The sequence below is a fragment of the Lactuca virosa genome, chromosome 7 (genome assembly GCF_052849685.1).
Source record: "Lactuca virosa cultivar CGN04683 chromosome 7, Lactuca_virosa_CGN04683_v6, whole genome shotgun sequence".
NCBI lineage: Eukaryota > Viridiplantae > Streptophyta > Magnoliopsida > Asterales > Asteraceae > Lactuca > Lactuca virosa.
This window is the reverse complement of record NC_136432.1, coordinates 1472517-1489899: the sequence shown is the minus strand read 5'-3', so window position 1 is coordinate 1489899 and position 17383 is coordinate 1472517.

Genomic DNA, 17383 nt, shown 5'->3' with positions numbered 1-17383 from the left:
AAATCAATGAGGGTCACATCGTGATCCATCATACAGTACTGTCTAATGAAATCACTCTATGAGTTAGGAAGTGATTGAAGAACCAAGTCAACAGCCGGCTTCCTAGAGACTTCGACACTCAACATTCCTAATCTATCAATATGCAACTTCATATCCGAGAAATGAGCACATACAGACTTTCCATCTTCGTGTTTGTTTGCCAATAGGGCTTGAGTCACCTTGAACTTTTCAAGTCTTTGAATACGTGGGTCAGGGAGAATTATTGAACGAGGTGGAGGAAGTGAAGCATGATTTCCATTTACACAATCCAGTCGTGGAACATCATCTTCATGTGGAAAACTTTTTCCAAAGGATTCAGGAAGACCATAGTTAGATTTTGACATCTACAAAACGGGAGAAATTCAAGTTATTTGATAAGAATCCTTGATATAGCACCCAAATGAAATATCAAGGCTAGGATCCAACACAATATTATACAACTCGGAAGAGGGATGCCGTAATCCAGTTGCAGAATATTTGAAGGTAGGTAAATGACGATTTACCAATTTCCACCATGAAAAACGAAAATTGAAAATTAGGTTTTAAATGAATTGAAACTCCTAGATCTTTTGAGATTCATTGAACTTTTCAATGGCATGTTTAATCTCGATTATGCCCTTCAAGTTTGTGATTGGGATGCCGAGGATCACAAACAAGGTTTGGATAACCATGCAAATTAGCTTGGCACTCTCGAAGATGTCTATCACCTAATCAATGTGTCGGTTAACCACACACGCTCCATTGTTCTATGATAATCTATGAGCTACCGATAGCCATCCTTCATTGGTCTCATATTAGTGTGTCGGTTAATCACACACGCTCCACTAATGACCAACAAGGTGCAATGTGCAATTTCATGGATTAGCACCAACTCCATATTTTTCCTAAAGTAACTAAGATTTGGGAATTTATAAAAGAGTTTAGTTACTCTGTATTATACTTATAATGGAAGGTTGTGTCCTATCCTACCCGTTCGGCTAACGACCCTCCATTAGTCAAGGGTGCGGCAGGTAAGAGTGGATATCCAATGGCGGTCATTTTACAGGCCGCTTCCTTAAACATCCCTTATAGACCAGCTTCGTGAATGAGGCCTACTAACGGTAAGACTGAACTTTTACTCATACATATATAATATGTTAAACCTTTAAATGTTATATAGTATAAGGTGTATTTTATACTTTTAAAATACTAAGTGGTTTAAACTATTAATAAATTAGACCTATAATTTGATTAATCTTAAACCATATAAATATGATTTATTAATTGTCTCTTTTAATTAAACTTTTAATTAAATTAAAAAACCATAAGGGTGTAAATTGTATTTTTTTAAAACTCTAGGGTTTTAGAATTTAATATTTCAAAATTAATACCTTTTAATTAAAATTAAATTCCAAAACTTGAGGACAAGTTTTGAAACCTTTCAAAACATTAAGGTTTAACTATTTAAATTTCAAAAACTCAAACTTTTAAGTTCAAATTTAAACTATAAAACTTAAGGGGTGTAATTTGAAACTTTTTGAAATTACTAGGTCAAATATTTAACTTATAATAATCCTATATTATCCATATTTAACCAAATCCATCAATTTTGATAAGGATAACCATTCCAAACATAAAAAATCGATTTTAGCCAATAAAAACGAGTTTTGGAAGTAATCCTCAACAAAATCTGGCAAGAAAATCGAAAAATCCGACAACAGACCCTTGGACTCGTCGAGTAGGACCTACTCGTCGAGTCCAAATAAGGACTCGGCGAGTCTGCCAGTTAGAAGGCAAAAAAATTTGATTTTCTTGAACTTTGGCAATTCACTTTTGCATCTATTCACTAGAAAAACGACCTAGGCTCTGATACCACTGTTGGGTTAAGAGCATAACATCATTCCTATGGTGTTCATGTAACCCTAATTGCTTTGATCTAGGTTTTTCTACTATGAACATAACAACATTGAATACCAAAGCAATGATCCTAAGAACTAGCGTACAATAATCACATTGACATATAAATTAGGGTTTAGATCTTACCTTTCTTGTTATGTAGTAATAACAAGTTCTTATTGAATATCCTCGACCTTTGAAAGCTTAGTGCCTCAAATGTTGCACCTCTAATGGAATCACAAACACCACTAGCAACAAGATGACTTAGGGGAAGGAGGAGGAGGCCTAAAATTCGTCCAAGGCACTCTTGGGAAGCATAGGGCCGAATTTTGGGAGCCTTAAGGTTCCTTTTATAGGTGAGCTGCTAGGGTTTCAGTCAAAACCCTAATTGGATTGCTTAGCCACCAAGCAGCCCTTTAGATCCATCCAGAATCAAGGCCTGGACGATTTCTAAGTGGGCTTCCACCTTGAATTCGTCCACCTTATTCATAAGGGATCTACAGCCCAAAATCCAATTATCTTATAATTGCAATTCCAGTCCCCTAAGTTTAATTAATCCCTTTTGATCACAAAATTAATTCTAAATTAATTATTGATCAATATTAATTAAACAATATGATTTCTCTTTTAATATATTATTCTTATAATATATTAATAAATCATAATTAATCCACTTCTCTTTAATTCATCCTATCAGTTGCTATGGTGAAGGCAACCTAAATGGACCATGCTCATAATCGGGTCAAGTACATACCAAAATAGTTATGGGCTTAGACACCTAATCCAACAATCCCTCGAGACAGCTGAAGCCTCACGAGGCTAACTATCCGACACACGATTTAGAGTTGGGGGCTGTGGTGTTCGCCCTCAAGATTTGGCGGCATTACCTCTATGGGGTTGATTGTACCATTTACACCGATCACAAGAGTTTGAGATACCTCATGGATTAGCCGAATTTGAACATGAGGCATCGTCAGTGGTTAGATGTGGTTAAGGATTACGATTATGAGATCCTTTACCACCCGGACAAGGCCAACGTAGTGGCCGATGCCCAGAGCCGCAAGGCGGTAGCGGCCCCGATCCGAGACATCTGTCTGAGGATGACAGTGATTAATCCACTATTGGAGCAGATCCGAGAGGCGCAGGTTGAGGGCCTGAAGGAGGAGCGCCGGAAGTGCGAGCGGATTATAGGCCAAGTGGCCTCCTTCGATTATGACAGCCGTAGGTTGTTGACCCTGCATGGGAGGGTCAGGGTACCGTACTGGGGCAGACTACGGTAGATACTGATGGACGAGGCCCACAAGTCTAGGTTCTCTATCCACCCTGGGGCGACGAAGATGTACAGAGATCTTCGACCCGATTACTGGTGGCCCTGCATGAAGCGGGATGTAGCCTGGTATGTAGAGAGATGCTTGACCTGCAGGAAAATCAAGGCAGAGCACCAGAGGCCTCACGGAAAGATGCAGTCGTTAGACATCCCCGTGTGGAAATGGGAGGACATTACTATGGATTTTATTACTAAGCTTCCGAGGACCGCACGTGGGGTTGATGCGATTTGGGTCATCATGGATCGGTTGACCAAGAGCGCCCACTTCATACCAATCCAGGAGAGCATATCAGCCGAGAAGTTGGTCGAGATTTATGTTCGAGAGGTAGTGGCATGTCATGAAGTGCCTGTCTCGGTGGTGTCAGACCGAGATGTCCGTTTTACTTCCAGATTTTGGAAGCAGTTTCATGACGAGATGGGTACTCGTCTTCACTTCAGCACCGCTTTCCACCCCCAGAAGGAATGATAGAGCGAGAGGACGATTCAAATTCTTGAGGACATGCTTCGCGCTTGTGTTTTGGATTTCGGTGGCAGTTGGGATATGTATCTTTCGCTAGCGGAATTTTCGTATAACAATAGTTACCACGCCAGTTTAGACCGGCCTCCCTTCGAGATGCTATACGGGAGGAAGTGTAGGACCCGAATCTGTTGGGGTGAGGTCGGTCAGAGGGTCATGGGGAGTACGGAGGTAGTACTTAAGACCACCGAGTGGATCCAGCAGGTTCAGAGCAGGCTCCAGACCGCTCAGAGTCGGCAGAAGAGTTACACCGACAAACGGTGTTCAGACTTGGAGTTTCGGGAGGACGACATGGTTCTCCTGAAGGTGTCGCCCTGGAAGGGTGTCATACGATTCCGGAAATGGGGCAAACTAGGCCCCAGGTATATCGGCCCCTATCGAGTCATAGCCCAGGTGGGCAAGGTAGCGTAAAGACTGGATCTTCCTGCTGAGCTCAGCCAGATCCACAACACTTTCCATGTTTCCCAGCTACGGAAGTGCTTGGTGGATGATTGAGCAGTGGTACCCCTTGAGGATATTCAGGTTGATGACAGCCTGAACTACATTGAGAGACATGTGGAGATTCAAGATCGCAAGACGAAGGAGCTAGGGAACAAGAGGGTTGAGTTAGTGAAGGTGCAGTGGCAACACCGTAAGGGTTCAAAGTGGACATGGGAGCCCGAGGAGGAGATGAGGGAGCACTACCCAGAGTTGTTTTCAGATGCAGCAGACTTCGAGGACGAAGTCTAAAACAAGTGGGGGAGAATTGTAACGCCCCATTCCTGGTACGCATTTAATCTATTAAAGTATTCATTTTGTAAGAGATACTCGACGAGTTGGGACCCCTAACTCGTCGAGTAGATGCCAAATTGGACGCGGGGTTTAAGTGGTCTACTCGACGAGTCGAAGCCTTGACTCGACGAGTAGGTCCATCAGGAGGAAACCCTAATCTTTAGGGTTTGCACCCTATTTAAACATCATATCTGGCCTCCACCCCATCATCTATCAACTCCAAACCCTAATCTCGAAACCCTAATCCACCTTCAGTGATTTTGAGTTATTTCTTGCCATTTTGAGTGTTATTTGTGCCTTTTGAAGCTTGTGGAAGAAGAAGAAGATAGAAGGCTCAAAGGGGAAGAAGTAGATCCAAGAACTACACTCCATTTACTACATTTTCTGGTAATCAAGTCCCTAACTTGATCCTTCTTCTCTTAGATCTATTTGTTTTCATTTTTTGAAGGATTTGATTCAAGAACCTTAGTCCTTGGGATTGGGACGTCCCAAGTGATTTACATCTCAGATCTGGGGTCTAGGAAGGGTTCCATGGCATAAAGGTGCAAAATATAGGACCATGGAGGCCCCATGCAAGCTTATATGCAAGAACATGGCCTTTTTAGCCCTAAAAGACCATGCATGGGAGGAAAGTTCAGGACTTTACGAGTCCCACAGATGATAAGAGCCTAGATCTAGTATATTGTGCCTTGGTTTAGGGTATTATGGATTGTGGACCAAGATTTATGTCTCAAAGAAGTTAGGGTTTGGGTTAAACCAATTAGGAAGGACTAAGGACGGGTAAAGTTGGAAACTTTACCCTTTAAGAGTGTATTCCTAATATGTAAATGAAGTTTGGAACATAAATCTGAATGGTAGGAGCTTAATCCATTGAGATGGCTCAATCAAACCGGGGAACTCGGCGAGTCCAGGGAACGACTCGACGAGTTGAAGCGGGCTGCCCCGATTATTATGACAGAAAGAACTCGACGAGTCTGTTAAGGGACTTGACGAGTTGACTAAGTTGAACACGAGTTTAAGCATTTCATGGACTCCCTGAGTTGGGAGATAACTCGACGAGTTGGGTTGACTGGGATTTGACCTTGACTTTGACTTTGACCAGGGGTAAAATGGTCATTTTACCCTAAGGAGGATTAGCAGATTTTGATTAAGTGTTATTATGGAATTGATAGCCGCAGAGTCGCCGGAGCAGCATATAGGGATTTCTTACTCAAGTTTTCAGCCGTCAGTCTTGCGAGGTGAGTTTCCTTTCAGTAGGAACGGGTCGAAGGCACCAAGGTCGGCCCGTATATGTGATATGTTAGTAGTTGAGTGGGGGCGGGGCCCGAATCTCGTAGCAGCCTAGAGTGGGGGGGGGGGCGATTCTCATAGTATTATTTGAGTATAAATATGTGATTGTTTTGTAGATATACTTGTTGTCTGTGTGATACTTGTATGCATGTTAGTAGCGGAGTGTGGGCGGGGCCCGAATCTCCTAGACAGCGGAGTGTGGACGGGGCCCGAATCTCCTAGACAGCGGAGTGTGGGCGGGGCCCGAATCTCCATGAGGGTGGGCTGGGCCCGTATCTCCTAGTTGCATGATATTTGTATGGTATGTGGTAGTTTGGGGAAGTCACTAAGCTTCGTGCTTACAGTTTTCAGTTTTGGTTTCAGGTACTTCCACTAGCAAGGGGAAGGGCTCGGGATGATCGCATGACACACACCACAGCTTCAGCCTGCGATGTTTAGACTCTGATATTTTTCTCACATGATTTGATACAATACTTGACATGATGTTTTGAGATACATGACTTGTGATTTTATTATGTTCTTTTATGAGTTATGGGTTTTTCTTTAACAATTTAAAACGAAATTTTTGGGATGTTTCATATATATATATATATATATATATATATATATATATATATATATATATATATATATATATATATATATATATATATATATGCCAGTTCTTTTGAGAACCTATAGACTTGTGCGACCTAAAAAACTCTTATTCCACTCATCATTTTTAAAAACCAAAACCACGAATATTAACGAAATACAGCGTCTAAGCCATATCTAGGCTTAAAGAAAAGATTTGGCAAAAATTTTTTACTGTTGATTATATATATATATATATATATATATATATATATATATATATATATATATATATATATATATATATATATATCAATCAGCGGTCATATGGATTGCAGACGCACATATGATTGTTGATTCATATATATGCATGCATTCGTGCATATGAATCAACTATCATATGGAATGCAGACGTATGATTATCCGCAATTATTTGACTGTGGATGCATAGTTTTCAACTGTGGATTTGGAGTTCGTAAGTTCTTACAAATCTTTAGTTTTGTACAATGACTCAGCCATATATATATATATATATATATATATATATATATATATATATATATATATATATATATATATATATATAACGGGCACGTCAAAGCTCCGTGCTAAATACGACCCACAAAAGGTTGATTTGGATTAATAAATGAAATTTATTGCTAAACTTCTATTACCAATAAAGATAAAAATGCACAATCTATATTGGTAGGAGTAAAGCTATTGCTATTTCCTGCAATTCCTATTTTGTAGCCTTTCAATGTTTATGTTAGAATATGTTTATGCAATAAGAGAGAGAGAGAGAGAGAGAGAGAGAGAGAGAGAGAGATGCTTTATAACTTTAATTGTGATACTTACAACTATACGTTTATTAGATCAGCATCAGAAATAACGTTTCTTTCTAGAACAACATTATATTTATGTAATTAGTACTTTAACACTCTTTTCTTCACTGTTTATATTGATGAATGATAATAGGATAAGATTTATCGTTGCAACAAGGTTGTGAGAACCGAAAAATTCACCCGTGGAAAAAAAGCATTATTACTTTTCAGTTTTGACACCAAAATGTTAGGGTGTGAATTTCTTCTTGGTTGTGGCTTACCCTCTTGTGATGTGTAATGAGTTTAGCCTTTCTTATAAATAGGAAGTGAATGGCTCACATTTATGTAAGACCCATTTTGGAGAGATTAGACTAGTGAGAGAATTATTGCAAGACCTACTTTGTAATAATTTACTAGATCTAATGAGAGCTAAAACAGATTTGATATAGTCTTGGTGTTCTTAATGATTGATTGATTCACTTGATCTTTACTATTCCACACATGTCATCGTAATCCGGGTCTCTACAATTGGAATCAGAGCGGGTGTTCTTGAAGTTCTCAAGAATTGATCCATGATGACATTTTTGATTTGGTGAATCTTCATTGTTGTAAGTTCTTCATCTTTGAGAGAGTTTTTGTTCTAGAAATCGAATTTATTCCTTGATTTGATTCAAAATTCAATTTTCCCTCTCTAGAATACTTGTTATTTTCGCTTTCTCTCTCTAGAACTTGGTTCATATTCACTTTCTCTCTCCAGAGATTTCATTCATATTCACTTTCTCTCTCTAGAAAAATCCAAGTTCTTGTGATCTTTGTTGTTAATTGATCAGAGATGGTGTATTTTCATTATCATTCTTGGATTGTGATGATTAAAGATGTCAAATTCAAAGTCAATGAAAATCAATTTTATGGGTTATTGTTGAAAGGCGGGTTGATTACATGGGAAACTTTGATTTCTTATGGAGACAAGAAATATGATCATGGAAAATTTATATTTCAACCTCTTAGTAAGATTGGAAGTTTAATTGAAATTACCATGACTATGTTATCTTGGTGTGAAAATCAAAAGGAAGGAAAAGAAAGAGAATTATTCAAAAAGGAATATGTTTCTCTTATTGAAGAACCAAATGATCTTCATGCTCTTAAATTTGTTGAAGTTCAAGAAAATGGGAGTTCAATGTGATTTTCATGAAGATGTGAAAGTGTTTTGTTCAATTGGAGTTCCAGTTGATGATTGATTGACTTCTTGTGATTCGTTTGAAGGAATGGTCTCATATAGAAAGCCTTCAATCCAAGAAGTTAAAATGTATCAAACTCTAAAAGATTTTATTCAAAATTGCAAAGTTGAAGTTGTCAAGAATGATGTATTCAAAACTTAAAGATTCAAAAATATGAAGAAGAAGATAAAAATAAGAACAATTGGGTTTCTAAACAAAAATTTTCAAATGTTGTCTTGAAGCCGAACTCAATGAAGCAAATTTGGGTTCCAAAGCAACAATCATCAAATGTTGCAATGAATTCAAATTCCAAACCCAAAATTGTTGAAAATTCTCAAAATCGTTATGAAGATGAAGTTAGATCTTGGAAAAATGAGAAGAACGAATTGTACAACATGCATCGTGGGTGGTACAATGTGAAATTTAGAGATTTTCCTTTTCCCAACAAAAGAACTGAAATCTTTCATAATCGATTCGAATATTGCAAATGGAAAAAGAATTATCAAGAAGGTTTTTCAAATTTCTCAAATGGATTCCGAAAAATTTCATGTTGAGATTGATACCTTGTTCTTGAAGATCCATTGATGAAAGATCCAGGTTTTCTCGAAACTCAATCATAATTTCGATTTGTGCTTTCAATTTTCATTTTCGATCGTTTTGATTCGTTTGGATCTAATTTCTTTCAACCCCATTGATGATCCAATAATTTTTTTAGATCAAACCCAATCAAAATCAAATTCTCATTGTGATCTCCTGTTTATCATTTGAGTCCAAAAATGATTCACTACTGTTCATCAATCCAACAATTTGAGCACTATACCATTTCGATTCGAGTCCCTAATCTTTTTGTTCGCATCTGGAAACAAAATTGGGGAAGAACACTATACCATTTCGATTCGAGTCCCTAATCTTTCAGCAATGTGACAGAAATTAGCCAATTTCGAATCGGCGTAATTTTCTACGAGAAGTGAAGATATTGTATTTTGAATCCCTGAAGTTTCAGAATTTTGAAAGTTTCTGCCCAGTTTTGACTTGGGGGTAAAATTCTGTGAAGTGTGAAGAATTTTTTAGATTTAGTCCCTGCAGTTGATGTGAAGTAACACTTTATGCCTAGTTTTGCATTTAGGGTATAGTTTCACATTTGAAGATGATTTTTCGCAACGGGTCCCTACATAATTTGTGAAATTGACAGTTATTACCCACTTTTCCAAATCCTTGCAACTCTCACCCAAAAGTCGAAATTTTCACAAAATTTGGAAAATTTTATCTGCTTTTCGTGATTGTTTTTCGTGCAAGATTTTCACGGTTGTATTTTTGTCACACAAAGAGGGGGAGTTTCGTCAAGTTTATTCCTCGAGCGCTTCTCATCATCTGTGGGTTTTATAATCATTTGTTGATAATAAAAGGGGAAGAATGTAGAAATGGGTATTCGAAGCTTCTCGTGTATTCCTTTTCAAAGCGGATTTGACGAGCGGTGGTGTTACTTCGAGGGGGAGTTAGTCTTGATCGCTTGGAGCTCATTTGGAAATTAAAGTCAGTACATCTAATCCTAACTTTGAGGGGGAGAATTTTTGGGTGCAAAGTTCTTCTTGGATGAGGCTTACCCTTTTGTGATGTATAATGAGTTTAGCCTTTCCTATAAATAGGAAATGAGTGGCTCCCATTTATGTAAGACTCATTTTGGAGAGATTAGACTAGTGGGAGAATTATTGCAAGACCCACTTTATAATAGTTTACTAGAACTAATGAGAGCTAAAACATATTTTATTTACTTTTGGTGTTCTTGATGATTGATTGATTCACTTGATCTTTACTATTCCACACATGTCATCATAATCTGGGTGTCTACACAAAACACACATGAATTCATAGAATGCTATATGGGGGTGATGTGAGTATGAAAATGAAAAAAAAATAGGATAGAAAAAAAGTGATGAGAGAGTGTAACAGTCCGTTTTTAAATAAATAAATAAATAATGAACCCTAGAACCTAAGACATATTTTTAAGTATTGTATTTTAGCCCTAAGTCGTACTAATTAACAGGGTGCACACATTGGGGTGTTAAAAGCTACATTTTTATTATTGAGGGTTAAATGGTAACTGTCAGACTTAAATTGTAATGGATTATTAAAGGTGGGGGTTGATTGGTAACTTTTGGACTTAATATGAAAGGATTTATGGACCGGGGTATCCATAACATAGGCGACGTACCCTGCGCAACCCTATTGAACGTAGCGTCTCGCCCTTGCTGCCGAACACAAAGTCGGTCCACACTGCGGCCTCTCGCCCTGAATCACCAACCCTCCCCCACTTGGGGTCCGAACTCGTACTAGCTGTTGCTCGCAGTCGATCACTACCAATTGGGGCTCAACCAGTCCATACCCACGATAAATTTATTCCCTCGTAGGGGAATGAGGATTAAATCCACAAAAAACTGCTCATTAAACAACTGCAGTGTACATCCCCGATGAACCTTCGCAACCCGAACGGTCCTATCATCCGCTATCTCTACATCAAGTGGACAGTCCAGCTCCCCTGGAGCTCCTACAAATCGCTTGCTAAGCGTGAGAGATACAAAAGACCGGATAGCCCCCGAATCGAATAATACCAGAGCAGATATACCATTCACAAGGAACGATCCTATAATGAAACACATAAACATAAGCAATAATCAACATAAATCAAGAGATAAGGAGAGAACACATACCCGTAATATGTAACTTAACATATTCGTTTACTAGTTAGTTAAAGATAACTAGAACTCCTAAAAGCACAAAGCAAGCAACATTCGTGCAATGATTAATCAAAACCAAGCATATCCTAATCAGGCCATCATATCACTGACTAATCAGTACTAGGATGCAGTTCAGTAACCACATACAGTAGGCATAGAAGGCATCCTTCCTAGATCCTTAGCCTTAATCTAGCATGCAGTTCTGATACACATATAACAGGCATACAAGACATCATTCCTAGATCCTTAGCCCTATTTTAGCATGCAGTTCTCATAATCATATCATATCATAAAAAACATGTATGGGTAATTTAGGAGAACTTACTTAAGCTCGGCTGATTGCATGCACCACACCCTTTTCTCTTTTAAAAATCCTTTTTATAAAAATGATTTTCTTTTTGAAAACTTTCATACCAAGTCCTCAATTTGAGTTCAGACACACCCGAAAGTATGCCCGAATCCCTTAAACCAAGGCTCTGATACCAACTTGAAACATCCCAAAATTCACGACCAAAAATTTCATTTTTATTTATTAAATAAAACCATAGTTATCAAAACATTTCATCAAAAATAAGTCAAAATATCTCAAAACGTTATTATCCGAGTTTCCAAATCAAAACATCAGAGTAATCATCCCAGGCTAAACATAATGGTGTGTGCACTGCAGTCATGCTGAGCTCTTCCCTTTGCTACCAGAAGTACCTGAAACCAAAACTGAAAACCATAAGCACAAAACTTAGTGAGCTTCCCCAAACTACCACATACCATACACATAATCACACATAAACATATAGTGGGCCCCGCCCCTTCATCGGGCCCCCTCCGACATCGAGCAAAGCTCGGTATACATATGGACATATCAACAAATACACATAGAATAATCACATAACATAAGTATATAAACATTCCTAGGGCACCGCCCGACATCGAACCGAAATTCGGAAAGTATATAAACATTCATCGGGCACCGCCCGACATCGAACCTTAGTCCAGAAAACATATAAACACAGACACATGAAAGAATCATGAAGACATCAAGCATACAAACATTCCTCGGGCATCGCCCGCCATCGAACCGTAGTCCAGAAAGCATATAAACATTCATCGGACACCGCCCGACATCGAATCGAAATCCAGAACATACAATCATACATACGGGCCGACATTGGTGCCTTCGACCCGTTCCTACAGGAGGAAAACTCACCTCAAAAGTCGGATGCTAGCTGAAACGTCTATGCTCCGGAATCAGCTCTACTCAAACCCCTAAACAGAACGACCCCTTAGATACCAATTCATACTCATAACCCCTTAGGGTCAACTATAGTCATAATCAAAGTCAAGGTCAAAGTCAAAGTCGAATTCAACGCTATGAGTTGACTCAACTCGTCGAGTTACCCTTCAACTCTCCGAGTTTCTATGAATCACAGAATTGTGATTTCGCGATCCAACTCATCAAGTTCTTCCATGAACTTGTCGAGTTCTTCCTTATTAACAGAATCGAGACACTTCCATTCAACTCGTCAAGTTCCTCTATGAACTCATCGAGTTCTTCAGTCTGATAACCTTTCCTAATCCATTCAGCCATTATTCTTCAAATCCAGGTCCCATATTCCATATCTGGGCCGAAAATACATCTGGGAGGGTAAAGTTTCCAAATTTACCCATTAAAACCCACTCTAGAAGAAATAAGCTCTAACCCTAACCCAAAAAGGCCTATGTCTTGATCCAAAGCCAACCAAAACTACAAGATAGACCATGAGGTCATAGATCTGGACTCTAGGGACTAAATGATCATGTAAAGTCTTAAACTTAATCCTCATGCATGGCCATTAGAAGCTTCAAAAGACCAAAATGATGGTCTAGAGGTTGCATGGGACTTGCATGGTCATAAAGTTGGCACCTTTATGCCATGAAAATCCCTCAAGACCTTAGATCTGAAGTGTTCTTCACTTGGGACGTCCAAATCCCAAGAATCATATCCTTTGGACCAAAACCAAGCAAAATAACCCTAAAAGAGATCTAAAAAACTACAAGGCAAGGTTCAAGCTTTATACCAGCAAAATGTCGTGGATGAGGCAATGATTCTGGATCTATAAACTCCTGCTTGAGTCCCCAAGCTTTTCCTTCTTCCAATGGATTCAATACACACACTAAAACACTTGAAATGGCTCACAAACACTCACAATAGCATTAGGGTTTCGAGATTAGGGTTTTGGACAGTGGAGGCTGGAAATGAGGCCAACACCTTGGGGTTAAGGTGTTTAAATAGGGTGCAAACCCCGGAAATTAGGGTTTCATATATGCCAGCCTACTCGTCGAGTTGAGGCCTCCCAACTCGTCGAGTAGGTTACTTAAAATATGCGGCTCTTATGATCTCTACTCGATGAGTTTGGGGCTCCCAACTCGTCGAGTTTCTCTATAAAATGGAATAAATTATAAGTTAAATACATACCAGGAACGAGGAGTTACATTATCAGGATGAGGTTTCGACGCTAAAGGCTACGGTGACATCCCTTGAATTGGAAAAAGTTGGTTCGGTGGACAAGATAGCTATGTCGGAGCATGGCGTACAAAATTTAAAAGGTAACTTGAATGACTCTTCTCTCCGAAACACAGATTTACAGGCAAGTGTAGTTGGACTGGAGAGAAGGTTACACCAAGCCGATGGGGATAGGTCTTACGTGCTATAGCGTGGGATCTTGAAGTTGGTGGATAAACTCATTGCTGAGTAATCCTTTGTTTAGGCTAATCGTGATCTTCAAACTGTTTGTCTTGATTTTGGCAGGAGAACTGGTTGTGAGATGATGAATGTAGAGCATAACTTGGGATTGAGTGAAACTGATATTCCGCTATATGATCCTACTCGTGTGCAAACGATGGAGGAAGCAATCTCTAATTTATTTTTTTTGTGATTAATTGGCTGAATTTGATTTTCCTTTGACGAATATTGATTAGTTACATGCATTGGTAGGCCTACCTAACAGCAGGGCGTCTACAATCGATGGTGGTGGTGAGGGTGCTAGTGGGTCTTAAATGGTGGGGTGATGTTGCTTTGTTATAATTCCTCTTGTTTCCATGAATCATAAAATTTGGTTATGTCCATTTATATTACATCTAATGTTGGGTTTTATGACTCTGGATTTGGATGCTTTGTGTTTCGTTGCAATGTTGTCTTATGATGATTTGTCCCTTGTGCTAATCCTTGTGGTAGAAAATTGATTGTTTTTTAGACGTATATTTGTATGACTGATCTTCTTGTGTGGCCATCCTGATAATATTTTTCTTCATATATATCCTAGGTATGCGATACAGGTCGAGGTTGGTTCTATACTGGTTGCTTGATCTTCTTGTATTTTTTGGGGAGAAACTAAAAATTTGGAAGGAGGTCAACTGTGATCCTTTTCCTTTTTGTCGTAACTTGCGTTTCATGTATTATTTGTTTTTTGGAAGATGTAAGCTTTTTGTCTAAGCGGGTAGCTTACGTCAAAGTTTTGGACTTCGACCTCTAGAAAGATGTAGTGGCTGATCGAGTTACATTATTTAAGAAGAATAAGGATATTCTTTGGTAATCAGGTAACTTAGGTTGGAGTTTTGAAATTCAACCTTTAGAAAGATGTAGTCAGCTGAACGAGCTACATTATTTAAGAAGAAGAAAGATATTCTTGGGCTAAGCATGTAGCCTAGGTTGAAGTTTCGAACTTCGACCTTTAGAGTGATGCAGTCGGCTGACCGAGCTACATTATTTAAGAAAAATAAAGACATTAGTGGGCTAAGTAGGTGGCCTAGGTCGGAGTTTTGAACTTCGACCTTTAGAAATATGTAGTCGGATGACCGAACTACATTATTTAAGAAGAATAAAGATGTTCTTGGGCTAAGTAGGTTGCCTAGATCGGAGTTTTGTAGTTCGACCTTTAGAAAAATGTAGTCGGCTGACTGAGCTACATTATTTAAGAAGAATAAAGATATAATTGGGCTAAGTAGATAGCCTAGGTTGGAGTTTTGAACTTCGACCTTTAGAAAGATGTAGTCGATTGACCGAGCTACATTATTTAAGAAGAAAAAAATATATATTCTTGGTTTCTTATGAATGCCTTCATTTTTATTTATCCTGAAACGAAGATAACGACTTTGACCATTTTTCCTACTACGTGATTTTGATAGGTTGATGTTGAGGCAGACAGTAAGCTTGATAATGCACGTATGGGAATGGTGTTGGCAATGGTATGTACCGCTGCGTGTTTTGGTAGGTTGCTAGGGTGTTTGTAAGGTGTTGTTGTAAAAAAGGCGGTAATGTTTGCATTGCAAGGTTATCATTTTTTGTAGTAGGTCTAGTAGGTCCTCTACATGTATTTCATCCTGTTGTGCTCAACCCGCTACCTATCTCTATTGTGACGGATGTTGTTTGCCTGGCTGTTTTTTCGCTCCATGTTGTTCTCTTATTAGCTTCTTTGTCATTATGCAAAAATGGTTGGGTAGGAAGTATATTGCATTGTTGTTATTCAATGGTTGGAGTTCTTGATGGTGTTGGTGTGAAGGCCGGTATCACATTGATGGGAATAAAAGGTGTGTCAGTAGTTAGACATATTGTTTTTTTTCCTTGCATTGTTATATACAAAGGGTGCCAATGTTGCTACATGGTTTCCCTGATGTGTGTGTGGCTACTTGTGTATGAGCTTCTTCCAATGAGCACTCCCAGCAACACGTTACATGAAGTTGACAATTCTGGGTTAGAAAGCCATACCGAGGGTGGAACCCTGATATTGCTCTCTGATGCCTATGTTAAAAGTCATATTTGGGGCATGAATGTTGGATTTGATAGAACTGCGAACAGTTAGGGCTTACCTGCTTTGGGTTGGATGGGACCTTGCTTTATAGTCGAGGCGTGGACTGGTTCATGGTTCCTTCTTTTGGGTTTTGCATTGGTCCTTAGGTTGTAAGGGTAAAGCTTATTTTTGTTAAAATATTCTTTGCCTTTTCCGTCTTTCCTGGGGATAATTTGTAGGGTGTGTACGGGAGTAGGGTGATTCCCTTCCTACGTGCTCGATATCGTTCCTGCATTTGTGGCTATTTTATCGGGCCAGGTGCACTGGCTGGCCTGGTGCTATGTGGGTTTAAGCCCATACCCCATTAACAATAATATATTATATTCTTCAAACAGAGATATATAAGTCATAGTTTGCAAGTCTGTTATACATTGGTTTGCATTAACTCATATGTAACTGGATGTCATAAAGTGTGATTTCATGTATGACATGATAAGTAAAAGGTATGATTATATAGAAAAAGTTTATTCATTCCTTTTTCCTTAATAGGAAAAGCGGTATCTTTGGGCCCCTCGATGATTTGTTTCCGAAATCTGAAGTACTTGACCGACGCCGGACTAAATTGACGTGTTCAATTAGTAGTCTGAAGTCAGTTGGTATAAGTCAGAAATCAAGAAACATAATTGCTGCTACATCGGTCTCGTGGTCGGTTCTTCGGGCGTTGCTCTAGATCATATGTCCGTTGGGTGTGCGTCATTGTTGGATTCCGACTATAAAACCTAAGTAGCGGCAAGAAACATGACCGTTGAACTTGCCCCATGGACTATGCCCCGGGAGCAAGCTCCAATGATCAAGTAAATCTCTAGTATAACGATAGTTGACTCCACCTAGCGGGATGGAGCCAACTGTGCAGAGGCAGGGATGTCTCCATAAAAGAGTAAGGTTAAAGTCAGTCAAGAACACTTACCTGGATTGTTTGTGCAGAGCTGCTATTTATATGCAACGAAGGGTAGACATCATCTAATATTATATGCGCTATTGTGTTGAACTATTAATATAATAATAGGATATTATGTCCTTTGCCGGATCTTCTTAGTTGGACATGATCTTTGGAAGATATTCCATATTCTATCCGACTGTCCTTCTATCCTTCTTTTCTAGTCTTACTTTCTAGTTTTCCTTTCTACTCTTCCTTTTGGCATGACTTTTGCAAGACAGGTAAATAACTATTTTTGTGTCGAACGACTATTGTGTGTGGGCTAACCCCATACACCATTAATAATCTTGGACCATGAGATTTATTTGTATCCATGTCGCATGTCCATACAATATATTATAGAACGAATGAATAGCTGGTCACTTATTTTATGGCCAACATTTGATTTTATTAGAGTTCGACAATGGCTGTGGAAAGTATTCTTTACTGGGTATTCAAAGTATATACTTGCAATTGTA